This window comes from Notolepis coatsorum, assembly GCF_963971535.1.
Source record: "Notolepis coatsorum genome assembly, chromosome: 1".
NCBI lineage: Eukaryota > Metazoa > Chordata > Actinopteri > Aulopiformes > Paralepididae > Notolepis > Notolepis coatsorum.
In genome coordinates, this window is record NC_140165.1 from 113979193 (window position 1) to 114005870 (window position 26678).

General features: G+C 43.2%; 1 long non-coding RNA gene across 1 annotated transcript; it reads right to left on the reverse strand.

Annotated features, from left to right (window-relative positions):
- Positions 1-8738: 8738 nt before the first annotated feature.
- On the reverse strand, positions 8739-26439 carry LOC311232228. Its single transcript, XR_014619933.1, has 15 exons — positions 26216-26439; positions 25945-26009; positions 25405-25475; positions 25169-25217; positions 20345-20375; positions 18297-18330; positions 18057-18118; positions 17663-17723; positions 16180-16225; positions 14188-14308; positions 10594-10642; positions 10297-10355; positions 9646-9710; positions 9000-9241; positions 8739-8803 (listed from the first exon to the last, which is right to left on the reverse strand). It is a non-coding gene; the product is annotated as an uncharacterized lncRNA (long non-coding RNA).
- Positions 26440-26678: the final 239 nt, after the last annotated feature.

Consider the following 26678-nt stretch of genomic DNA (forward strand, 5'->3'; position numbering starts at 1 on the left):
CCTGTACTCCTGCTGGTAGTCCACTCCGGCGGGGAGCTAACGTTATTAGCCTTGTTGTGAGATCTGATCTCGTCCAAATCAATGGCTGACATCCAGGAAGTAAAAAACGAATATGCGCTTGCCAATTGGTGGTAACAGAAGAGGCGGGTGAAAGCGGTGTGACGTATTTGGTAGAATCGACTGTCAATCAAAATTGTTACGTTGCATTGCTTTGGTTGAGAGTATTATTATAAAAAACAGCAGTGATGCGGTATTCAGCTACTCTGCGGTGGGCGTGATGTAACAGCGATACCGCGGTAATCGCGGCAGCTCTAACTCCACAGACACTTTATTTCAGAAGGCTTCGTTTTTTACAGTCAAACAGGACATTTTAATAGGCCACGGTTTCCCCATTTCATCCAGTCAAACAAAGCACTTGGAAACGCCTTGCCCCTCAACATCATATTGCTCATTCATAAGGGGCTGCGAAACCATCCCCACAGGATCTGCAATACGCTTCTGAGAACTGGGATTAAAAGCAAACCGCTGGTAGACAAAGCGTACCTACGTTACAGCCATCAGTATACTTCAGTCATCACCATGGGTCATCCATCTACAAGGAAAACGAGTCAGGTCAATATCATGTTTTAGTAGAGTCACTTGATAAATATTTCAACAAGTCTTGGATAATCAAAGTCTGTACTTACATGAGACTTCCAGGCAAAATGCCAGTTACTGTTGGAACCTCGTCATAGTCACACCACGAGTACAACCCCACCTACAAAGAGAATTCCACGTTAGCATAAACTTAAATTAAATGTCAGATTCAAGGTTAGCAGCATCACTGAAATCAGGCTTTGAGTGACAGTCACCCACAGTCTGCACTGGCAGATAACTTTTGGGGCAGAGAGATGGAGAGAGAGAGAGTAGGGATGCCCCGATCCATCAGCCAGCAATCGGTATCGGCCGATTCAGTATAAATATGAGATCGGTGATAATGCTTTATTTTCGCCGATCGTCAAAACCGATCGAAAAACATGATTCAATTCTTAGCGGAGATCTCACTGCAGACTTCTCTCTCAGACACACAGCTGCCTGCAGCGTACGGACTCCTCCTCTCCAGCCCCTCCCGCACTCGTGTAAACAAGAGGCTATGCCTCGCAGTCTGCTATAGTCTGGGTGCATGCGACGTGAGCTAACGTTGGCTACCTACCGAGCTAACGTTACCGTTTAAACTAAATGACCCAGTGACTACATGAGGCGTTGTCTAACGTTATCTAGCTGGCTAGCTACTGATAGCTGCTGATAAACAAATGCTCCAGCAATAGTCGAGTGCATGATAAGTTACCTCCGTTGACTCGGTAGCTCACGTTGGCTCTAAACTAAATACCGTACTTTTCGGACTATAAGCCGCGGCTTTTTCCCCCCCATTTTTCGACCCTGCAGCTTATATAACGGTGCGGCTTATATGTGACTCGACGTGACCAAACCCGAAAATGTAAAAATCAAAATATTGCTTTTTTGACTGCATTGAAATGTTATTATCTGTTCCCTTATTTGCTAAACTTAATACAACTTGTAAATGAGTTAATTATTGTTATTTGTCCGACAGTATTGTGTCCCAATGCTAATTACATATGGTAATTAAACATTAAAACACCTGCAGCTTATAGTCCAGTGCGGCTTATATATGTACACATCATTCAATTTAGCTGCTGCGGCTTATAGTCAGGTGCGGCTTATAGTGCGAAAAGTACGGTAGTTCACTGAGGCGTTGTCTTAACGTTATCTAGCCGGCTAGCAGTAGCTACAGATAGCTCCTGATATCAATGTCTTATAACATTGATTGGATGCGTATTCGAGCTGAGGGCACGCCGAGTGTGATTTATACCAAGGGTCCAGCTGCAGCGCCAGAGAATCCTGGCCGTAGCTGGAGGCTACTCGAGTACACACAGACAGTGGAGCTGTTGTGCAGATAGCGAGCATTTTGACTCGTTGCGTGGTGGCGTTGTCTCGCAGATAATACAACTACAAGTCCAATTATATAATATATATATTTTACAAAAATATATATACAATATAAATAAATTAAAAAAAAAATTATCAAAAGCCATCGGTATCGGCCGATATGGCTCAAGACGATCGGTGGCAAAAAACGTGATCGGGGCATCCCTGAGAGAGGGACTAATTAATTTCACCGCGGGGGGGGGGACGACGACGACATAATCCCACGGGACAATGCATTGGTAACTTGTTTCAAATGACAATATATACCCTGTGAATATTACTACACGGATCGGAATACGCATGGGAGCGTGCGCTATGATATTTTGCAACAGGTTGCCGTGAGTGCCGATACAAGAAAGAGCGAGAGAACGAGCGAGCGAGAGATAGAGGGAGAGAGACAGATAGGAGAGATCGCTCCGAGAGCGCGCGTGTGAGCGGCTCGACTCACGACTGTAAATGCTGGGACAGAGGCGAGATCGCTCTGAGACGAGTCACACAGTACGAGAGCCCGTCTGTCTCCCTCCCCCCCTCTGATCGCTCCGAGACGAGTCACACAGTACGAGAGCCTGTCTGTCTCCCTCCCCCCCTCTCTCTGAGACGAGTCACACAGTACGAGAGCCTGTCTGTCTCCCTCCCCCCCTCTCTCTGAGACGAGTCACACAGTATGAGAGCCTGTCTGTCTCCCTCCCCCCCTCTCTCTTTTGGGGAAGTGTCAGTGACGGGGAAACCGCGTCCGCATTATTTCCACTCGCTGCTGATATAAACGTATCAGTTGATCGTGGGCGGGCAGTGGCAGATCAATACCTATTCACGTCAGCGAGCGAGTCAAATCAGAATGACTTTGTTCAGTGGGGGAGGAGCTTGTTTCATCTGACCTGGAGGAATGCGCCAAAAATAGAATTTGCCACATAGTGTTGGTACAACCGCACATTGCTAGAAACTAGCAATGCTAAACATTGGAAAAGGCCATTTATAAGATAGTTCCCCTTTAAAGTTCTGTACCCCTTTATTTAGTTGAATATGGGCACCGCCCATCAGTGATGTCATCAGGGACAATTAATTGTCGTGTTAATCACAGCTAAATTAACTGTAGCGGTTCCCTATAACACAAGGTATTGCCATCATTTCATGGAGCTGTAATTAACTAAACAAAAGGATTCAATGTCCCCGATGACATCACTGGTGGCCACATTCAAAACTCAATTTACAAAACCCAAAAAAGCCAAACTAAATGAATGTGTGCAAAGGGTTTTGGGATGCGTGAGATTATGTGCAAAAAAATCCACACATCCATCAGGATTCCAATAAGTCACCTCACACCTGAGGCACAGGCCAGCGTTCTCAGCAACATACTGGACCAACACGAGCAGTAAGGTCAAATAACTAGTGGAGGAAAGATTCCCCATGACGACATGGGCATCATCTCCTGCATCCCACTAGGGGGCGAAAATGGCTCTGGAGGTAGAGCAGTCATCTGGTAATCCAGAGATTCCCGGTTCGGTTCCCGCTCCTCCCGGGCAAGTTGTTTAATAGTTGTCACAATAAAATACATGTACTTTACGGTGAAATGTTTGGTTCTGTATAAGCCCCCGAGTGTGCTTCATACAGTACATTTTTTATTTTTATTTTTTTAAAGTAAGTAAAAGATCAATATACACCAGATACAAATGCAGACAGTGAGGTACAGAACGTTAAGGTAAGATGCAAATGAGGTATGAATGTAGTGCACATTTCTTTAATAAATAGATTAAAGTGTCTAGAGTGTTAATAAGGCAAGTGTTTGTTTAACCTCTTCCACCCGACGGGACCGGTCCCAAAATGACATTGCGTCATAAATCAATCTCTCCAGACTGTTTGACAAAAGTATCGTTTTTTTTTATCAAACGTATTAAAGTATAATCATCATAACCATGTCACAACAGCATTTATAATGTATATCATCATCAATACGTATAATATATAATATAATCCAAGTGATGGGTCAGTGTGTCTCAGAGTGTTCGAGTTACATCACATGATCAGATCTCAACCTAAACACAACTCATCATCGACACTTCCGCTCAGCTGATATCTGGACATTTAAGGTGTTGGTGGAACGCTAACCAAGCCAGCTCTCTACTGGGTCTGAACAGAACGCTAACCAAGCCAGCTCTCTACTGGGTCTGAACAGAACGCTAACCAAGCCAGCTCTCTAGTGGGTCTGAACAGAACGCTAACCAAGCCAGCTCTCCACTGGGTCTGAACAGAACGCTAACCAAGCCAGCTCTCCACTGGGTCTGAACAGAACACTAACCAAGCCAGCTCTCCACTGGGTCTGAACAGAACGCTAACCAAGCCAGCTCTCCACTGGGTCTGAACAGAACACTAACCAAGCCAGCTCTCCACTGGGTCTGAACAGAACGCTAACCAAGCCAGCTCTCCACTGGGTCTGAACAGAACACTAACCAAGCCAGCTCTCCACTGGGTCTGAACAGAACACTAACCAAGCCAGCTCTCCACTGGGTCTGAACAGAACACTAACCAAGCCAGCTCTCTACTGGGTCTGAACAGAACGCTAACCAAGCCAGCTCTCTACTGGGTCTGAACAGAACGCTAACCAAGCCAGCTCTCTACTGGGTCTGAACAGAACACTAACCAAGCCAGCTCTCTACTGGGTCTGAACAGAACGATAACCAAGCCAGCTCCCCACTGGGTCTGAACAGAACTCTAACCAAGCCAGCTCTCCACTGGGTCTGACCAGAGAAGTAAATACCAATAACATGGCTCTCACCAGTTCCCTCAGCCCCTCTTGTTCCCTCAGCCTCGTTGATACCATCCGGATCCCAGGCGTCCTGAGGAGGAAATAGGAGGAAGGATGGTGACAGAAGGATGGTGACAGAACAGAGGGATGGGGAGAGCGGAGAAGGAGTATTGTGGTTATTATCAGAACCACTAATATAAATTAACAGAAAAGTCTGATTAACATGAGATTCAGAAAAAATATATTTGCTCCACAAATGTAAGTTCAGATATGTGCTTGTAACCATCATTATCTCAACGTACAACTACGAGTGTTTCCTCTGAGACGGTTTAGTAGCAGCGGTGACGGGGTTAACGTTTATATATATATATTGATAGACTAGGTTCCATTACACCCGTACTACAGAGCTCATCCAGAGGACAGACAGTAAACAGTAAACTCACCCCATTCCCTGGGAGGAGAATCTGTTAGCGACAGCATCCCGTCCTCTCCCACGACCTCCAACCCCTGAAGACACAACGATAGGTTACAACACTAGATCCACAGTGTGCAAGTTGGCTATAATAAGGTAATTTATAGGCCTCATATTCTATAATAATATTTGAAATTACATGGGTCCGGATGGCAGAATTCAGTACTGTATCTACAAAACCTTCCGTTTAATCTTCCCATTTCCTTAGATTTTTTTCTACATGTGATCTCAAGAAGGTACTGAACGAGCTCAGTGGCAGTTTCTTATGTCTGGTCATTTTTAGCATGGTGTTATTCACTGTCAAAGATGCAAAGAAAAACCATCATTCATATTCTCCTTTGTTTCATTAAAAAAAAATAGTTTTTGTATGATGATTTACGGGGCGATATGAATCTCGGCCCTGTACCGGGCCCATCGAGCTTAAGATCGTGGTCAACGAAGCAGTCATCAAACAACTGTCGAGCAGCCAAGAAATATAATGTTAGTGTAATGTTGGCGAGAAGATTGAGAGCCCAAAAAGACCACCTTAGAAATGCAGTCAGAGAAAGATGTTAACCAAAAGATGCCAAGAACAGCCTATTATTCAACATGTGCCCATATTATGAAACAGCCTTTTTCCTCACAAAACTGAGATGGCTGGGATGAATATATGGACTAGTCTCTCTTCCCCTGCCAGATATAGGGTTCAGTGTCATGAAAGGACACCGCCTTGCCCAGTGACAGGGGGGGTTTCATCACAATTTAAGCAAGCCTAGTAATAGACAATATTTCTGACACTGGGAATACATTCACTGAGGTCCATAGATGTCCCTAGATACCAAGAATATGCAAATGGACCTTGTAGAAGTGGAGCAATCTCCCATTTACTGTATTTTAGGCAGATTTTCAGAAAATAGGGCTCCGGGCTTAAGAGGTTAAGCCAGAGCGGTCAGGGACCGGTAGGAGATCGATATCACGCCATAAATCCATCTCTACAGAATGTATGAATTAATGTTGCGTCTCCCCCCCCCCCCCAAAATGTAAGACTAACCCAGTCAATTTGATTTTCAGCACTATGTTTACAAATGATTTTAACCGTTATTAGTGAAATATGAGTTTAGAAATCTCAGGGCATGGAGTGGGGAAAAGGCACCTAGATACGAGGATTTGGCGCAAGCTAACTTGAGTGTAGTCTTTTGAGAGAAGAGACCCAGGGCTTTCGAATAAAGAACTAGACTTCACAGCTCACGCCAGCCCCCGTCAATCATCGGACTTCTTTTTCAGTCGCCTGCCCCCCTTTATTTTCAGGATCATATCTCAAGGGTTGAACAAATCTGAACGTTGCCATAATCTAGAACGCAGTTCTCTACCTTTGTGAAAGTTTTAGCAAAAAAGAAATCTGATGAAAGAGAAATTTACATTATAAAAAAGCAGATAATTCATTGACGGTTTTTGCTGCACGCCTGGTGATACTAAATCCAGATTGAACTCTTGCCATTTGGCCCGATCCATAGACGTGCGACTTGGCCATGAGGTCATTTATAGGCCTGATATGCTATATTCAAATTGCATGTGTCCGGATGGCAGAATTCAGTACTGCATCTACAAAACTTCCCGTTAAAATCATCTGCCCTTTATTAATTTGCTTAGATTTTTTGTACATGTGATCTCAAGAAGGTGTTGAATGAGCTCAGTGGCAATTTTTCATGTCTGGTAAAGAATATTTATATTCTCCTTTGGTTCATTGCAATTTAGTAACAGAATATCTCCGACACTGGGAACACATTCTCCGAGATGTCCCTAAATACCAAGAACATGCAAATGGAACTACCGGTAATAGAAGTGGAGCAATCTTCCATTTACTTTATTTTTAGGTGGATTTTCAGAAAATATGGCTAGGGCTTAAGAGGTTAACTATGAATGAAAACACATCTTTTAGACGTTTGAAAACCTTGTTCCAATGAACTTGATATGGTTCTTTATTTTACATGGTTACTCAATTTACATGAACACTCACCTTGAAAAGCACCAAGTAGCCAAACAGAGCATCCTTCTATGGCAGCTCAGGCTTGTAAATGACATCTAGGAAAACAAAAGTTGGAGACGTTAACATCCCAGTCCATTGAAGACGATACAGTCTGGTCACAACCAGGTCATGTTCAGAAAACCGAGAGTCACCACTAACAATCTGACGGTAATTCCAGCATTTCAGTTTAGGTTTCATCAGCACAATGACTGCTGCAATTCACAAGAGGTTCAGTGCTCGTTAAACCCACCTCTGGAGACGTCACCTTCAGACAACTTCTCTGGAGACGTCACCTTCAGACAACTTCTCTGGAGACGTCACCTTCAGACAACTCCTCTGGAGACGTCACCTTCAGACAACTCCTCTGGAGACGTCACCTTCAGACAACTTCCTCAGGCTGAATCCCAACTGTAAGAAACAAAACGAACGTTATGAAGATGATCATATGATTCACACAGAAGCCAGTGCAGGTTTGAAGCCTCAGAAGAATTGGTTGAAACAAACTCGTCAGTTGTCGCATCGGACGGCACTTCCTATACCAGGTTCTCATCACAGACGAAAGGTTTGAGAAACTAACAGCTAACATGAACACTCACCTTGAAAAGCACCAAGTAGCCAAACAGAGCATCCTTCTATGGCAGCTCAGGCTTGTAAATGACATCTAGGAAAACAAAACAAGATGGAAGTTGGTGAGATGTTAACATCCCAGTCCATTGAAGACGATACAGTCTGGTCACAACCAGGTCATGTTCAGAAAACCGAGAGTCACCACTAACAATCTGACGGTAATTCCAGCATTTCAGTTTAGGTTTCATCAGCACAATGACTGCTGCAATTCACAAGAGGTTCAGTGCTCGTTAAACCCACCTCTGGAGACGTCACCTTCAGACAACTTCTCTGGAGACGTCACCTTCAGACAACTTCTCTGGAGACGTCACCTTCAGACAACTCCTCTGGAGACGTCACCTTCAGACAACTCCTCTGGAGACGTCACCTTCAGACAACTTCTCTGGAGACGTCACCTTCAGACAACTTCCTCAGGCTGAATCCCAACTGTAAGAAACAAAACGAACGTTATGAAGATGATCATATGATTCACACAGAAGCCAGTGCAGGTTTGAAGCCTCAGAAGAATTGGTTGAAACAAACTCGTCAGTTGTCGCATCGGACGGCACTTCCTATACCAGGTTCTCATCACAGACGAAAGGTTTGAGAAACTAACAGCTAACATGAACACTCACCTTGAAAAGCACCAAGTAGCCAAACAGAGCATCCTTCTATGGCAGCTCAGGCTTGTAAATGACATCTAGGAAAACAAAACAAGATGGAAGTTGGTGAGATGTTAACATCCCAGTCCATTGAAGACGATAGTCTTGTCACAACCAGGTCATGTTCAGAAAACCGAGAGTCACCACTAACAATCTGCCGGTAATTCCAGCATTTCAGTTTGGATTTCATCAGCACAGTATTTGATGGCAGAGAAAGAGTTTAAGCTACAGATGGCGAGACTAGGATGGGCTAATAATTACCAAGTTGTAATAGAGTGCATCTTATTCTGGCCACAGGTTCTTCTACAGCCGACTGCTTGCATTCAGCAAATCTGAAAAACAAGATGGAAGAGGTTGATGAGAAACAGCACAATCCATTTCAATGAAGACGAGGACAAGACCAGGTCATGTTCAGAAAACCGAGAGTCACCACTAACAATCTGACGGTAATTCCAGCATTTCAGTTTAGGTTTCATCAGCACAATGACTGCTGCAATTCACAAGAGGTTCAGTGCTCATTAAACCCACCTCTGGAGACGCCACCTTCAGACAACTCCTCTGGAGACGTCACCTTCAGACAACTTCTCTGGAGACGCCACCTTCAGACAACTTCTCTGGAGACGTCACCTTCAGACAACTTCTCTGGAGACGCCACCTTCAGACAACTTCTCTGGAGACGTCACCTTCAGACAACTTCTCTGGAGACGTCACCTTCAGACAACTTCTCTGGAGACGTCACCTTCAGACAACTTCCTCAGGCTGAATCCCAACTGTAAGAAACAAAACGAACGTTATGAAGGTGATCATATGATTCACATAGAAGCCAGTGCAGGTTTGAAGCCTCAGAAGTTACAGAATCGTCAGTGTTGCATCAGACTCTTCCTATTTCATGTTTACATCACAGACTAAAGGTTTGAGGAACGAAAAATGTAACCCTTTCAGTGAAGAACCACATAAGTCAGTTTTAAAGTTTGACGACCATGCATTTGCAGTTGTCAAGTTCATCTAAATCACTTGGGAGTGTGATAAATCACAAACTACTAAACCACTACAGTCTTTAACTATGAATGAACACAACACTAACTTACCATCTTTAGACAACGTTTGAAAACCTTGTTCCACTGAACTTAATATGGTTCTTCATCAGAGTTACTCGATTAACATGAACACTCACCTTGAAAAGCACCAAGTAGACACACAGCACATCCCTTCATGGTCGTTCAAGCTTGTAAATGACATCTAGGAAAACAAAAGTTGGTGAGACGTTAACATCCCAGTCCATTGAAGACGAGTCTCGTCACAAGTTGCGAGTGCTTAAAATATAATAGCATTGGATCTAAATAACACGTTGATCGTCAGTGAGTTGCTTCAAGTCAACATGCACGAAACAGATCATTTGTTCATACATTTTTCAAATAGACGCTAGATTATCGATATTATATGTGTCATCATGCACGAACAGAAGCGGCGTCTGAAAATCGCTTCTCCGTACTTCTCGGGTTTGGCGCCCAGAGCATGGCGAGTTAACCCGACTTTTCTCGGGTCTGGCCCCGAATGTGTTAATGTAGAACAAATGGCTGATGGGAGCATCATGCAATAATTCCTGTGATCAGAGGTTAGACCAATCAGTCATGAATTGTCAGACTGGGGCGGTACTAATTAACTCATCACTTCCAGGAGGAAGAACAGGAGTGTAACATTTATTAAAAAATTCTCAAACCGCTACATCAGTCAATTTAATACAAGCAAACATTGAAGCAAATTGGCAAACGAGTTTAACCTTTCCCAACTTAATATTTTACAAGAAGCATTATCAAAAACACACCTTGCCGTTTCCCCAGTTTGTCAGCTGTTGGAGGCCAAAGACCAGCAGAATCACAAGACCTGAAAGAGATTTCTCTTAGTACAATGTAATGGTCAAACAATGTGCCATTAATTAGTAGTCTTGGATCAGAGACACCAATCAGTCATGTATTTTCAGACTGGGGCGGTAATAGAAACTCATCACTTCTCAAAGATAGAAATGTGAAATATTAATAGTGTCCAATGCTACAAAATGCTTAACGGGTTTGCATTTAACAGTTCACTACCACATATTTCTGAATGAGAACACATCACATACCAGTCAGTTAAAACGGGACCACAGGAACTCTCAAGACAGACCGTCCCATCTGCACGTGTCAACAGAAGACATTTAAAATTATTTAGACTAGAAAGCATCACCGTGCATACAACAGCAGATTCTAGTTATAGTGCATTAGATTCTCATGAGAAGCACTGCAGGACAATCCGTTGATTTACAATAGTTTGTTGCAGAATTGTGGTTCTGAGGAGGATCAGAGGGGTATCTCAGTCATTGCTCCAACACCAGTTTACACGCGTCCATCAGGATTCCAATAAGTCACCTCACACCTGAGGCACAGGCCAGCGTTCTCAGCAACATACTGGACCAACAGGAGCAGTAAGGTCTGATAACTGTAGTGGAGGAAAGATTCCCCATGACGACATGGGCATCATCTCCTGCATCCCACTAGGGGGCAACAGTGGCTCGGGAGGTAGAGCAGTCGTCTGGTAAACCAGAGATTCACGGTTCGATTACCGCTTCTCCCAGGCAGCATGTCGAAGTGGGGCACCTTGCACTGTGCAGTCGCTTTTTAACACCAGAAAAGCATACATTTTATTCTTAACACTTTGACTGCCTAAAAACGCTTTACAGCGTCATTCCCGGCCATGCTCAAGTTGCCGGAGGACGCTTTACAGCGTCCTTATATCAATATTTCAAAAATCTGCGATCGGATTCATATTTCCCCTCCGCTGGCCTGAGATCCACCAGCAGGACCCACTGAGCTCTCTGGCGGTTCAGGAGCGCCATCTGGTGGCCGATCGGCGCAATCGCTTAACAGGAAGTGCTACGGAGATTGTTCTGGTCGGCAGTATTACTTCCGGGCACTAGCTATAGGTTCCGGGACTCGATCTCGACACACTACATAGCGATCGATTGCCAATAACTCGATAAACAACATGATTTGGACGTATATACCATTATACAAGCTGGAAATGGACCGGGTAAATCTAGATCCCATAATGATAAAATTTCTACTCTACGATGATCGCCCAACGGCGCGCGGAGACTGGGGTGAGTTTTAGCGTGTAAAGTTACCGTCTTCGATACTAACTGCTATTATCAATATTTGACCCACATTAGATGATTGGTATAACGCTGCCCACGGAATTATAAACGCCCCCTCGCCCATCCGGTCAACATCAGATGACGTGTAGTAACTTCTAGAAGTACGTCTAGTTGGACGTTTTTATATTGCGCTGATTGCCATAAAACTATTTCATCATCAATATAATGCATTTGGGGCTATAGATCACGTTCTGGAGAAAGCTGCAGAAAGAGATGAAAACATACTTATACATTAGACCCTTTACTATGAATATGTGAATGAAAAAGTTTAACGTTGCTAAACAATGAACAATACATATAGGACTTTGAATGGGCCCTAATAATGGCAATGTAGCAATAGAATTTAAAAAGTTATAGCCATGCAAAGAAGGGGTACTTCTCCATAGACAAATATAGCCGGCAACCTATGGTATATCATGAATTTAACCCATGGCAACCAAAGTGTTAAAAGTAACCCAATAGAAAATAAATACAAGGCAACAGCCATTGCCCATTAGGGATGAAATCATAATTAAGATTCACAACGCAGTTTGTCAATATTGTTCGAAAGAATAACCATGTTGCCCATTTATATAAATTTACCATTGGATGAAGACTGCTTGAAGATACGTCGCAGAATGTTGCTCAACGGGTCCAGTTTTAGAAATTCTATTTAATCTCAAATCTGTTCCGAGCAGGTTATAGTCATGAGTACAAACTAGGGGTGGAACGGTACGCATTCGAACCGTGCACTGTTCGGTACGACATCCACGGTTAGGGGCATGTGTGTATTGTTCGGTTATTGGGATGCAGAGGCAGTAACTAAGTTAGCTGCGCGCTGGTTAGGGATAGGAAGGGGGGGAAAGCAGATGAGGGTAGAGAAGACGAAGAGGGTTTTTTATTTTTATGATTTCTTATAATTCATTTAACTGTATTTGTTTGTTATTGTAGTATGTGTACATGAATGTCAATTTAAATTATTATGGAAGGGAGGGGGTTGAAATGGGTCCTGTGTTACTGTCTGTATGTATGTATGTATGTATGCATGTATGCATGTATGTATAAAAGAAAAAAAATACAAAAAAACATTTTGCAGCGAGCTAAGCTACCTAACGTTAGCCGCAAGCTAACCATAGAAACACTCACAGCGAAGTGATTCCACGACACCAGTTCCATTAGTGGGGAAGGGGGGGGGGTATATTGACGAGGCAGACAGAGGTTCAAAGATAACTTCACATTTATTGGCTGTTGGTTTATATTATATCTTCAGGGCTTCTCCAGGTTCCAACAGTGTTACTGTTGACTTCCTTGTGTGACGTCACTTCAAATACGGCTACTAAGACGCTCAAAAAGCAAAAGAGAGTCGAGTTGATTAGGTACCATGAAGTGAAAAGCGGCATAAGAGAATACTTCATAATGTTTCATGCAATTAAAAAGTAAATATATAATTTAGTACACACGATTTTTTTATTTTAAATAACAGACTTTTCCTTTTTGATAAGAAAGTCTAGTGCTGGTTGAGCATATGCATACTGTTGATAGCCTTTGTCTATAATGTGGCCACAAAAATAGAAAGGTTTAATTATTTTGTTTGTTTGCACCAAGTTAATACTTTGACAAATGTTGCCTATATTTTTCAGTCAGTTCGATCTGTGTGCCAAACATTATTTAAGGCAAACCGCTATAAACCTTTATTTTTTTACCAAATAAATGAGAAGCAATCCGCAATGCCTCCCCTCTTGCTGTACCAACATCTCTCCTAGCTCTAACCGGTCACTGTCAAAATAATGTGTCTGATGTCAAACTGCCTCATTCTTTAAGTTTTTGCATGACTACGTCCTTGAGAATAAGTGAAAAGTTGGATTTTTATGCTGATGTATGGTATTTTTGGAGTGTTACATATATTTTTTATAAATAAAAAAAAAAAACGTATACTGAACCTAAAACTGTGATACGAACCCAACCGTGGATTTTGTGAACCGTTCCACTCTTGGTACTAATTATGTACCTGCTGCCTTGTGTTTGTACTAAGTAGGGCGGCTGGGTGGCGCAGCGGACATTGCGCTTGTCACCAACGCAAGAGACACCGGGTTCGACTCCGGCTGTCAGCATTGCCTCCGGCTTGGGCCTGCCGTCATACTAACTCAATTGGCAGAGTTAGCGGGTGGAAGTCGATGGGTGGTAATCTGGACGTTGTGGACAGCGACTCCTACAGGTCGGTTGGAGGACGCCTGCACAGCAGAGACAGGAAAATGGCGGGGGTAGTGTGAGCCTCTGACACGTTACACCTCGCCAAATGAGGGTCCGCGCTGGCAGGTGAAAAGATGTGACAGGCTGCCTCCACATGTATCGGAGGGGATATGTGATGCAAGGCTTCTATCCTCCCTACAACAGGCCAGTGGGGTGCATATGCGAGCAACGTTCAAGACAGGGGAGGGGAGAATTGGCACAGCTAAATTGGGATGGAAGAAAAATAGAAAAAGATACAAAAAAATATGTATTAGTACCAAGTACTACCAACATAAGCCAGTAAGCTTTCAGGGTCACCTCAAGTTGTTGGAAGACATCCTCTAACAAGGCCACACAGCATCTTGGATCTCAGCTCATAACCACCAGCTTGGTGCTTCACTTCAGCCGGGAGAGGCTCAAAGCCACCACTCCGAAGGATCTACAGGGAGACAAAACATCCAGTCCATGGTGTTTAGGATCCAATGTGGATTCTGGTTTGAGGGGGTGGGGGCTTTAACAACACTGGGATGGGATCAGAGTAAGGCTGAGGTTAGACTAGTGTATTCCTGGCGTTTTTTTATACGTTTTTGACGACGTATCATGTCCTATCTACACAGAAACGCGTTTTTTGGCGTTTTTTTGTGGATACGGCTGAAACGCAAAATTGTGTTTGCGTTTGGAGATACGCAAAAAAAACGCCAGGAATACAGCGTGTAGTCAGCACGGAGCAGTTGTTGCGAAAACGCCCATGCGCAGTAGATACCATCTGCGTGCCCTTCCTGTGTACAGTGTGTGTGTTTGGGACAGAGCTCCGTGTCCCAAATAGCTTCAGCTACCATGTGTTGTCAAGTTATTGTTATAAGGACCCCAGTCCAAGCTACAACAGTCTGCATTCCCTTAACAATTGTTTGTATTGAGCCGTATTGTATTGTACCCATATGCAATATGTTAAATAAAGTTTACATCCATTCATTCTGCTAGCATTACCGATTGCATGAACTGGCTAACGTGAGCTATCAGGATTCAGACCCCGTTAGCTCAGAGTTCCTCTTTCAACTTAACAAGCATTAAACAAAATGGCCCAGTCATCTATTCACCTTTGTTTAATACACACAGCGTTGTCTCTAATGTTATCTAACTACTGATAGCTCGCGATATCATCAGTTTCGTGCTGGCTAAGTAGCGTGAGCTAACGTTAGCTTCTAGCCACAATGCTATATTGTTATAATGGCATACTCCATTGACGTTAGCATGCAGCTAACAATGCTACCGATCGTTTTTAGACTAAACTATCTGCTCTTGGTGGTCACTTGTGTTGATGTTAGTTTTGTTTCATCAACAAATGACAGGCAGAACACAGTGAATGTATCCGTTTTGTTTATTGCACTTTTATTAGGCTTTGCTGAAAAAAGAATTGCTGCATTGAGTGAGCAAGCAAGATGGTGGCGCGGCATAGGCGCCTGCCTTATTGACATTTCTTTGCTGGAGCTTCCACCAGGAAGTGTATTGGCACATTCGTTCTGATTGGTTGAAATTGCCTTCATGTTTGCCACCTACTGCCACCTACTGCTTTGGCAGTGTACTACATCAGTGTGCTTGGCTGACAAAAACGAAAAAAAAACAAAAGTGTGACTCAGGCGCACGACGTCGCGGCGATACGCATAAGAAAACAATACGAAGATGATACGAAAGGTGTAACCTCTGCCTAAGATTCAGTCATTGCCCAACCACCAGTACCCTCTTTTCTCAGGATTCCAATAGTCACCTTACACCTGAAGTTCAGGGTTCTCAGTGACATACTGGGCCAATAGAAGAGGGTTCCTAGACTGGCTAAGGAGGAGACGATACTCCACGACTGACCAGTAGATGCTTAATCACTTCCAGCATCCCAGCATCATCTACATTTTAGCTGACGTAAAAGAGTTACAAGTTCTGTACGACAAGTCAGCAGGAAAGGTAGAACTTCCCTTATGAGGCCTTCAGCCATCAACCTTGAGAAGCCCTGCCCATAAGCAACACGTTAGTCTTCTCCAGAGACACAAGATGGATACCAGTTTCCCTTCCGTGTGTTCAGTAGAAAGCTATCCAGATTCCAGCTGCAAGCTTAGCTTAGCACAAAGAAGCAAACCGTAAGGGTTAGCCTAGCGTAAACTTCAGGAGAGGCGTTAGTTGGACAATGCCTAGGCTAATGGTACGGTTCACATCCATTCATTGTGCTAAGCTAGGCTAAGGTGCAGCCAGAATATTATATACATTCCCATAATGTTGGTGTGTTCCTTTAAATTGTGGTCAAAAGTTGACAATACTAACCTCAAATGGTCACTCTTGGTTTTTAAGCGTCAAGGATTGGAACAGTCTGAAAAGAAAATCCAAAGTCATTATAGTAGTCATTCAAGCTATTCCCACTACTAGGGCAGCCATTTTGTGTCACAGCCTAGTAAATTCCCACTCAGACTGTTGGTAACCCCAACAGGCTTTCCCCTTGTTGCCCTGGCAACTCCAGTGGGTCCACCTTTTCAGGTTCTGGTGTTAGCGCTGGGCGTAAGACACGTGCAGGTGTCATCATTGAGGAATCAGGTGTGACATGGCAATTTATTCTCAAATATGTGCAAAATTGTCTCAACTTAGTGTGGACCGCAATATATTAACCTCTTTAGCCCGAGTGGTCCGTCGGCAGACCGCAGATGACACGTCATGTCTACAGACCGTATGGATTAATATTGCGTATATTTTTCTTCAAATGTAGCCAAGAGTAAAGACCCTAATCCTGTCAAAACAGCAGTCAGTGTATATTTTCAGCAATACGTTTGTTTACCAATAGATTAAAGTGTTTAGTGAAATATCAGTTCAGGAAATATATTCATAAACAAGCGAATAGACGGTAAAAGCTCTGCCACGCCATGTTGTTTGTAGTCATGAGGAGGACATGCAGAGCGCTCAATGAGCATTGACATTTCGAAAAACGACATTACCCAGATCATGCCAGCTTCAGTCAAGCAAAAGCTTTTTTATTTATCTTATTTTATCATCTACCACAAAACTGAACGTTATTGGCATAAATTAGAACCCAGTTAGTTTATCTACCTTTCTGTGAACGTTTAGCAACAATCTGCGTTGCAATCCGATTCAAAATGGCGGACCGGTCTTCAAAATAAAAAACAGTAGATTTCATTCATGGTTCTTGCTGCATGCCTGGTGATACTAAATCCAAATTGAACTATGCCATTTGAAACAGTAGATTTGGCCCGATCCATAGATGTGCAACTTGGCTATAATGTAATTTATAGGCCCGATATTCTATAATAATATTTCAAATTGCATGTGTCCATGTGGCAGAAATCAGTACTGCATCTACAAAACCTTTCGTTTAATTATCTTCCCTTTATTCATTTGCTTACATTTTTTGTACACGTGATCTCAGGAAGATGCTGAACGAGCTCAGTGGCAGTTTTTCATGTCTGGTCATTTTTATCATGCTGTTATTCACTGTCAAAGAAATCATAATTTATATTCTCCTTTGTTTTATCACAATTTACTCAGGCCTAGTAACAGAATATTTCTGACACTGGGAATACATTCCCTGGGATCCATAGATGTCCCTAGAACATGCAAATGGACCTTGTAGAAGTGGAACAATCTTCCATTTACTTTGGATTTTCAGAAAATAGGGCTAGGGTGTAACAGGTTAAGAACAATTCTTCACACTTTATTCCTCTTCACTCATGTGCACTAGATTTCTGGGGGGGGAATAAACAGTGGCGAGAGGTCAAAATGATTAACCAGACAAACTCACCTTCCTTTGAGCCATGCATCACCGCCCGATGGTCTCAACCCCAAAGCACCAGGCAGGTAACCTAAACACAGACAACGTGGTCAGGTCTCACCAAAGACTTTAGCTCCAAGAGTTATACGAGACCTCCGATGTCAGAAATTCCATTTCTCAACAGCAGTTCAGACGAACGAGATTCCAAAAGTATCTCATCATTACACCAGAGGATTTAAGGGGGAACTCATCTGAATAGCTAAATCTAGTCTCAAGTTAATGAGATTGAATTGTGTCCAGGCTAAATTCAGCTCAGGTAGATGATTGCCAGAACAAGACCAGTTCAGCTACATCATGGATGACATGCCCCTTTCAAAAACCATGCATGTGGACCAGTATGGTGAAACCAAATAGAAGTCCTCACCTGCATGTTCCACTACGGCCATCGAACCACCAGGTTGGTACAATAGAGCATCACCACCTCAGCTGTCGAAGAGGGACACTAGTTCAGATTCAGCATGCGTTTCAAACACAAGATTGAACAACTTTCCAAAATATCAGATATGAAAGATTCTCAACATGGAATTTCTGACGAACGAGATTCCAAATAAGAATATCATCACGCACTTGAATAAATTCTACAATACGCAAAAGACAAACTTACCACGGAATTGCCTGGAAGTGACAAACAGCAAGGCCTGAAAGATACAAGAGTCAACCACTACATTAATAAATCAATGTTTTAGGAGACATAAGAGGCATTTAAATGTTGCAACACAGTGTTCTGCCAGCACTGCGATAGCAAGGACAGGAGAAGCATTTCACTACAAAAGTTGGTTCAACAAACTCTTTTTTGCAAGTGTCTCGCGTCAGAAAAATAAAGTCCATTCACTGTCATTCAGAACAGGTCTGTGAAAATTCTCATCATTCCGAGCCACCTGTAGTCTATTTTAACAGTCATCTGAAATTACAGAGTCCTGAAAACAGTTTATATATTCAATTGAATGGTTGGTTGGTTGGTCTGGTGGATTATGTAAGCAGTGTGTAACTTCAACCATGTTGAATGCATAACACTGCAAATTAACTGTACAGCAATTAGAGTTACTTTACCAACACAGCACTAGGCCTAACAAAATAAATTGTTTGGTTCCAGTTGGTTGTCAGCCATGGGTAGGTAGGGAATTTATTTAATTACATTTTTCTCACGGCGACTATGGATAGGGAATTTCTTTATTTAAAATGTTCACGACAACATGGATGCATGTAATCTGCCAGCATGTTTAATATCCATAATACTAAAGGTTTGACTAAGATTTTTATGAAACTTTATTGTAAAAATATATATATATCTTTTTTTAACTCCTAAAATAAATTGGGTCGCACCTAAATCGGCAGGGTCGGGGGCGGCTACGTGGCGTAGTGGGCAAGGCGCTCGCCACGAAATCTGGAGACGCTGGGCTTGCCTGTTCGAGCCCAGCGCTCCACATTTGCTTTCAGTTTAGCTGGTCGTCCGTACTAATACACATTGGCCGTATTAGGGGGTGGGAAACTGATGGGTGGGGATCGGGCGTTGTAGACAGCGACTCCTATAGGTCGGTTGGTGCGCCTGCGCAGTAGAATCAGGAAGTGTCGGGGGCAGCGTGAGCCTCCCACGCGTTACTCCTCGCCACTGAGAGATCGAGCTGCGCAGGTGAAACGATGCGACTGCTGTTACCTCAAGTACCGGAGGGGACTTGTGCTATGTATGACTTAGTCCACATTGCAGCCGGCTTGTGGGAGGCAAGAAACAGCGTCCGTGACAGGGGAGGGTTGAATTGGATGATACGAAATTGGGATGGGAGAAAATAGAAGAAATGGGAGAAAAAGTGGATAAAAAAATCGGCAGGGTCGGTCGGCAACCGGAACTAGGGATGTCCCGATCCGATCACATGATCGGGGCCGATCCGATCACATGATCGGGGCCGATCACGTGATTTTCCGAAGATCGGGATCGAAAAAAATTAAAAAAAATAAATTATTCACCAAACATGACCATGTTCACGTCTTAAACTCATACTGAGGCCTTAGTTTGTTTTAAATTGCATATCATCATTCATTTATTTATTGTCACACAGAGCAGAAGAATTTTGCCAAAACAAACCAATAGTATCCAGCTGCAGAACGGCAGACCAGCCACACACTCAAAAAAAAAAATATATATATATATTTTTTATCCCAATTTCTCACATTACATTCACCCTGAATGTTGACGTTATCCAGGTGAAAAGTTAACTTCATTCAAGCGAGGCATTGCAATCCTTGACATAAATCATTAAATCAAAGGAAATGCGTGTGGCTGGTCTGCCGTTCTGCAGCTGGATACTATTGGTTTGTTTTGACAAAATTCTTCTGCTCTGTGTGACAATAAATAAATTAATGATGATATGCATTTTAAAACCAAAACTAAGGCCTCAGTATGAGTTTAAGACGTGAACATGGTCATGTTTGTTGAATTAAAAAAAAGTACATTTCCCCCCCTCAAAATCACATGATCAGGATTGGATCGGGAGCAAAAAAACGTGATCGGGACATCCCTAACCGGAACCAAACCATTTATTTTGATAAGCCCTAGTTCTTCAAGTTGGCAAAAAAGCTATGCACAATATAGAAGATGCAATTTCAGACAAATTACTTTCCAAATAAGAATGTTTGTAATTCAAAGACCAAACTTACCATGGAATCGCCTGGAGAGAAACAGCAAGGCCTGTCAAAAAATAAAGTCAACCACCACCTCTTTAGACTTTGCAAATGAAAGAAACAAATATACACACCTATTGTACACATCTGGCACTCTGTCTCTTAATGCTTAAGCAAATTGGATGCAGTTACTCAGGTGTTCGTTGTCGTTTCACATTGGTTCAAAGTGAGCTAAGTTCATCATCATTGTAACTGCACTGTAGTGGATGGAACGAGTGACTGCAGTAGACTAGCCATACGTCCACATAGAATTTAAAATGTATTTCTGAAACTCCATAGGGCTGCCGCGGTATTGATGTTTTCCTTACCGCACAAATTTGCTAAATATTTCCTACCGCCGCGATTACCAAAAAAACAAATAAAAATGTTGAATGCATTTTGTTTTTTTAGTAGTCTTGTAGTGCCGAGAGATGGGAGTCGGAGGCTCGAGGCAGAGCGAATAGTAGCATATAACCTGCCTCTAGTCTAAATGTATATCTTTAGAGGATGACTTCAGCATGAATATTGTTTGGGATTCGGCAAGGACGCATTCGTTATTGAAAGTGAAACACGGATTCGAAGTCTCCCCTCTGCAGGGTTCCCACGCTTGCCTTGAAAACATTTTCCATGCTACCTCCTGATTTTCCAGGTACCATATTAAGTGATGATCTATAGGCCCCTGAAGCTTTCCGCCCCCATCCGCGCCCCGCTCCCCTCACACACACAACCCCCTAGGACACCCGACTACTTACTTGATTTAAAAGATGTTCCAGTCAAGCCTATATTGTAAATGCTTAGAGATTATGTCTTATTAGCGGCTACGTGGCGTAGTGGGCAAGGCACTCGCCACGAAATGCTGGAGACGCTGGGCTCGTCAGTTTGAGCCCAGCGCTCCACATTTGCTTTCAGTTTAGCTGGTCGTCCGTACTAATACACATTGGCCGTATTAGGGGGTGGGAAACTGATGGGTGGGGATCGGGCGTTGTGGACAGCGACTCCTACAGGTCGGTTGGTGCGCCTGCGCAGTAGAATCAGGAAGTGTCGGGGGCAGCGTGAGCCTCCCACGCGTTACTCCTCGCCACTGAGAGATCGAGCTGCGCAGGTGAAAAGATGAGACTGCTGTTACCTCAAGTACCGGAGGGGACTTGTGCTATGTATGACTTAGTCCACATTGCAGCCGGCTTGTGGGAGGCAAGAAACAGCGTTCGTGACAGGGGAGGGTTGAATTGGATGATACGAAATTGGGATGGGAGAAAATATAGAAAATGTGAGAAAAAGTGGATAAAAAAAAAGAGATTATGTCTTATTGATAATATCAATGCATGAAATAATGCAACAAGCTGTAGATCAGTGGTCCCCAAACTACGGCCCGCGGGCCTGATCCGGCCTGCCTCCACATTTGGCCCGGCCCCCTAGAGCCCCGGAGCTTTAAAAAAAAAAAATGAATAAAAATAAAGATTTTTTTTGTTCAAGATGGCAGCATCCCCATTGTCGGTGCTGAATGTTGGTTAGTGTTTGATATTTTTGGGTTTTTAGTACTTTTAAACATCCATTTTTAGTAAGTAGTAGTTTTCATTTGATCCTATAAATTTTTCATTCACCGATTTGTGGACTTTTTTTTTAGTGTCCTGAAAAGAGCCTTATAAATAAAATGCATTATTATTATTATTATTATTATTATTATTATTATTATTATTATTATCATCATCCAGGAGGGAAAGACACTTTGGATAGTAGGGACTGCATCTCTGCCTGTCCTGGCCAGGAAACACTTTGCAACTGTGATCTCCTCTGGCAGTAGTTGGATATTGTAATGTGTGGCGAGGGGTTGCAGCAATTCCACTGAGAGAAACTGGTCTGAGGCTGGATAACATGCCTGTATGCCTCTCATAAGTTGTTCTCCAACTCATGAGAACCTGCTCTCAAGCTCTTGCAGCATTCTGTCAAGGACTGGATAGAACAGTCTGTCTCAGCTGATCTCCTGAGCTGAGGTCTGCGCTTGTGCCACAAGATGACTCAACTACATACTCGTCCATCCTTTTCTGCTTCCCCCTTTGGCTGGTAGTATGTTCCTCAATCCAAAGGCCATTACATATGGCCTTTGTCCTGTCATACATGTCCACTGCCATCTCTGAGGTGCGATAACCTTTGAGTGTCCTGCACTGTGCTTTTAAATAGTACAGAGCTAGAGCTAGGTGGTCTGTAGGTACTGTATATTTATTTCATAAATAGTGTTATTATTTATTTCCTTATTATATGTTCTCTCTTCCACTCCTCTCTCTCATCCTGTCCTCTTCTCTCCACACCTCCTCTCGTGTCCGCTCCTGTCTTCTCTTCCTACTCTTCTTAACTCCTTTCCACTCTTCTCCTCCGTCATCCTCTACTCTCTTATCCTCCTCTTCCTCCTCCCTCTTTCCTTCTGTGCTTTCCTGGCTCCTCCCCCTCCCCACTCCTCTTCCTCCTCTATACAGTCTGAAGATCTGAATGGTCATGATCAATGATTTTTCAAAAATGTCTCACCCCAAATGTTCCTATTATTAGTATCATTTATTTAACAAAAAAAATGAAAAATCACAAAATAGTTCAAAGTAGAACAAGACTAGACTGGTCATGTCAACTAGTATAGAAGTAATGTCACAGCCTAATGTGAAAATGTATTGGTAGTTAGCTAGCAATGCAAGCTAGCCAACACTAGCTAGTTAGTTAGCAAGCTGAATGTTGGCTAGCAAGATTGTACTGCATGTGCTTGCTAACCATCATTAATGAATCCAAATTCAAAACAAACTCCCCTAAATGTGGTGAATAATAAGGTTTTAGGAAAAGTCAATGAGTGAAATAGTACATAAGGGGATCAAACATAGTTCTAGTATTTTAAAAGCAAGGTAAAAATTACCTAAACAATTCTAGTGTAAGCTGCTAGCTAGCAAGATTGCACTGCTTACTAACTAACGTTGATACACCCAGGTTTACCACACAGTTAAAACACAGCTACTTGCATAAGAAGTTTCACTGTAGATGTCAAGGCTCCTGTGTTGGCTGGGAAATGCATGTATTTGACCGTTCTATTGAGATCGCGAGTAACGGTTCTCGGTTATTATTCCGGAAGTCCACCAATCCGAAACTATACTTTTAAAGTCCATATCACCAGGTTGCCTGCATCAATTCCAATATACCAGATATGATGCCAAGAGCATGCTCTAAAAGCTGTTCACATGTAAAGGGTTCTTATAAACTCATCTTAATTATGTGCTCAATAGTTTCATTTGATTACTATTTTACACATCATCCAATAACATTTTCCAGGACAACTGTTTAAATGTCCATGTAAGTGTTCACTTTTGCTCAGTTTCCATGACTTTTCCATACCTGGAAAATGAAAAAATTAATTCCATGTTTTCCAGGTACCGTGGGAACCCTGCTCTGGTCGTGCGCCGTTCACTCGGTGTCGCGGGCAGGGGTGGTAGCGCCCGGCGGTTACCCCCCCCCCCCTTTCTTCTTCTTCTTATTATAAAGTTACTACTTATGATTAACAAAGGCATTCGTTTTGTGGCATTAACGTTATATACCGTACTTTTCGCACTATAAGCCGCACCCGACTATAAGCCGCAGCAGCTAAATTGACTGATGTGTACATATATAAGCCGCACTGGACTATAAGCCGCATGTGTTTTAATGTTTAATTACCATATGTAAGGAGTGGAGCCTGCGGCTTAATTTGACTCAACACGGGAAACCTCACCCGGCCCGGACACGGAAAGGATTGACAGATTGATTGCTCTCTCGATTCTGTGGGTGGTGGTGCATGGTCTCTTATATTGAGCTTTAAGTTCCCACCTCTACAGAGAATGACTCCCACCTCTACAGAGAATGACTCCCATTGGGACACAATACTGTCGGACAAATAACACGAATTAACTCATTTACAAGTTGTATTAAGTAAATAAGGGAACAGATAAATAACATTTCAATGCAGTAAAAAAAGCAATATTTCGATTTTCGGGTTTTGTCCACATATAAGCCGCACCGTTATATAAGCCGCAGGGTCGAAAAATGGGGGGAAAAGCCGCGGCTTATAGTCCGAAAAGTACGGTAGTTACACGTTCAATAACATCAGCGTATTTACCGGACCATAGCAAGGCAAGCATTACTCAGAGCGTGCCGAGTTGTGCCCATTCTGCGGTCTGTTGGGCTTTTATTATAACATTCGTTGGGAGTAAAATCATTATGCCTCGTTTAGTACTCCTGTACTCCTGCTGGTAGTCCACTCCGGCGGGGAGCTAACGTTATTAGCCTTGTTGTGAGATCTGATCTCGTCCAAATCAATGGCTGACATCCAGGAAGTAAAAAACGAATATGCGCTTGCCAATTGGTGGTAACAGAAGAGGCGGGTGAAAGCGGTGTGACGTATTTGGTAGAATCGACTGTCAATCAAAATTGTTACGTTGCATTGCTTTGGTTGAGAGTATTATTATAAAAAACAGCGGTGATGCGGTATTCAGCTAAACTCAGCGGTGGGCGTGATGTAACAGCGATACCGCGGTAATCGCGGCAGCTCTAACTCCACAGACACTTTATTTCAGAAGGCTTCGTTTTTTAACTAAGTCCAAAATGTCAGCCATCTAGATGTGGTCGACAGTCCAACAGGACATTTCAATAGGCCATGGTTTCCCCATTTCATCCAGTCAAACAAAGCACTTGGAAACGCCTTGCCCCTCGACATCATATTGCTCATTCATAAGGGGCTGCGAACCCATCCCCACAGGATCTGAAATACGCTTGAGAACTGGGATTAAAAGCAAACCGCTGGTAGACAAAGCGTACCTACGTTACAGCCACCAGTATACTTCAGTCATCACCAAGGGTCATCCATCTACAAGGAAAACGGGTCAGGTCAATATCATGTTTTAGTAGAGTCACTTGATTTGGTTGGTTTGCCGTTAGTTATCAGACTCAAGGTTGACATCAATAAATTCAGGCATATGCTTGTCAAGAGTTAAATCATCATTTTTAGAACTAAATATTTTAACAAGTCTTGGATCATCAAAGTCTGTACTTACATGAGACTTCCAGGCAAAATGCCAGTTACTGTTGGAACCTCGTCATAGTCACACCACGAGTACAACCCCACCTAGAAAGAGAATTCCACGTTAGCATAAACTTAAATTAAATGTCAGATTCAAGGTTAGCATCACCGAAATCAGGCTTTGAGTGACAGTCACCCACAGTCTGCACAGGCAGATAACTTTTGGGGGAGAGAGATGGAGAGAGAGTAGCAGGGCTCGAGACTAACGATGTCCCGTCGTCCCGGGGACGATCAAATATTGATTTGGGACGAACAGAAATCATTGCCGGGACACAAACGGGACGAAGAGGATTTTTTCTTTTTTTCACAGGAAATGTCAATTAGCCGAATATCAGTGCGCGCACATATTGCTGTCAGACGATACCACATGATGCATCAGCCAGTGCAGGTTTGAAGCCTCAGAAGAATTGGTTGAAACAAACTCGTCAGTTGTCGCATCGGACGGCACTTCCTATACCAGGTTCTCATCACAGACGAAAGGTTTGAGAAACTAACAGCTAACATGAACACTCACCTTGAAAAGCACCAAGTAGCCAAACAGAGCATCCTTCTATGGCAGCTCAGGCTTGTAAATGACATCTAGGAAAACAAAACAAGATGGAAGTTGGTGAGACGTTAACATCCCAGTCCATTGAAGACGATACAGTCTGGTCACAACCAGGTCATGTTCAGAAAACCGAGAGTCACCACTAACAATCTGACGGTAATTCCAGCATTTCAGTTTGGATTTCATCAGCACAATGACTGCTGCAATTCACAAGAGGGTCAGTGCTCGTTAAACCCACCTCTGGAGACGTCACCTTCAGACAACTCCTCTGGAGACGTCACCTTCAGACAACTCCTCTGGAGACGTCACCTTCAGACAACTCCTCTGGAGACGTCACCTTCAGACAACTCCTCTGGAGACGTCACCTTCAGACAACTTCTCTGGAGACGTCACCTTCAGACAACTCCTCTGGAGAAGTCACCTTCAGACAACTTCTCTGGAGACGTCACCTTCAGACAACTTCTCTGGAGACGTCACATTCAGACAACTTCTCTGGAGACGTCACCTTCAGACAACTTCTCTGGAGACGTCACCTTCAGACAACTCCTCTGGAGACGTCGCCTTCAGACAACTTCTCTGGAGACGTCACCTTCAGACAACTTCTCTGGAGACGTCACCTTCAGACAACTTCTCTGGAGACGTGACCTTCAGACAACTTCTCTGGAGACGTCACCTTCAGACAACTTCTCTGGAGACGTGAC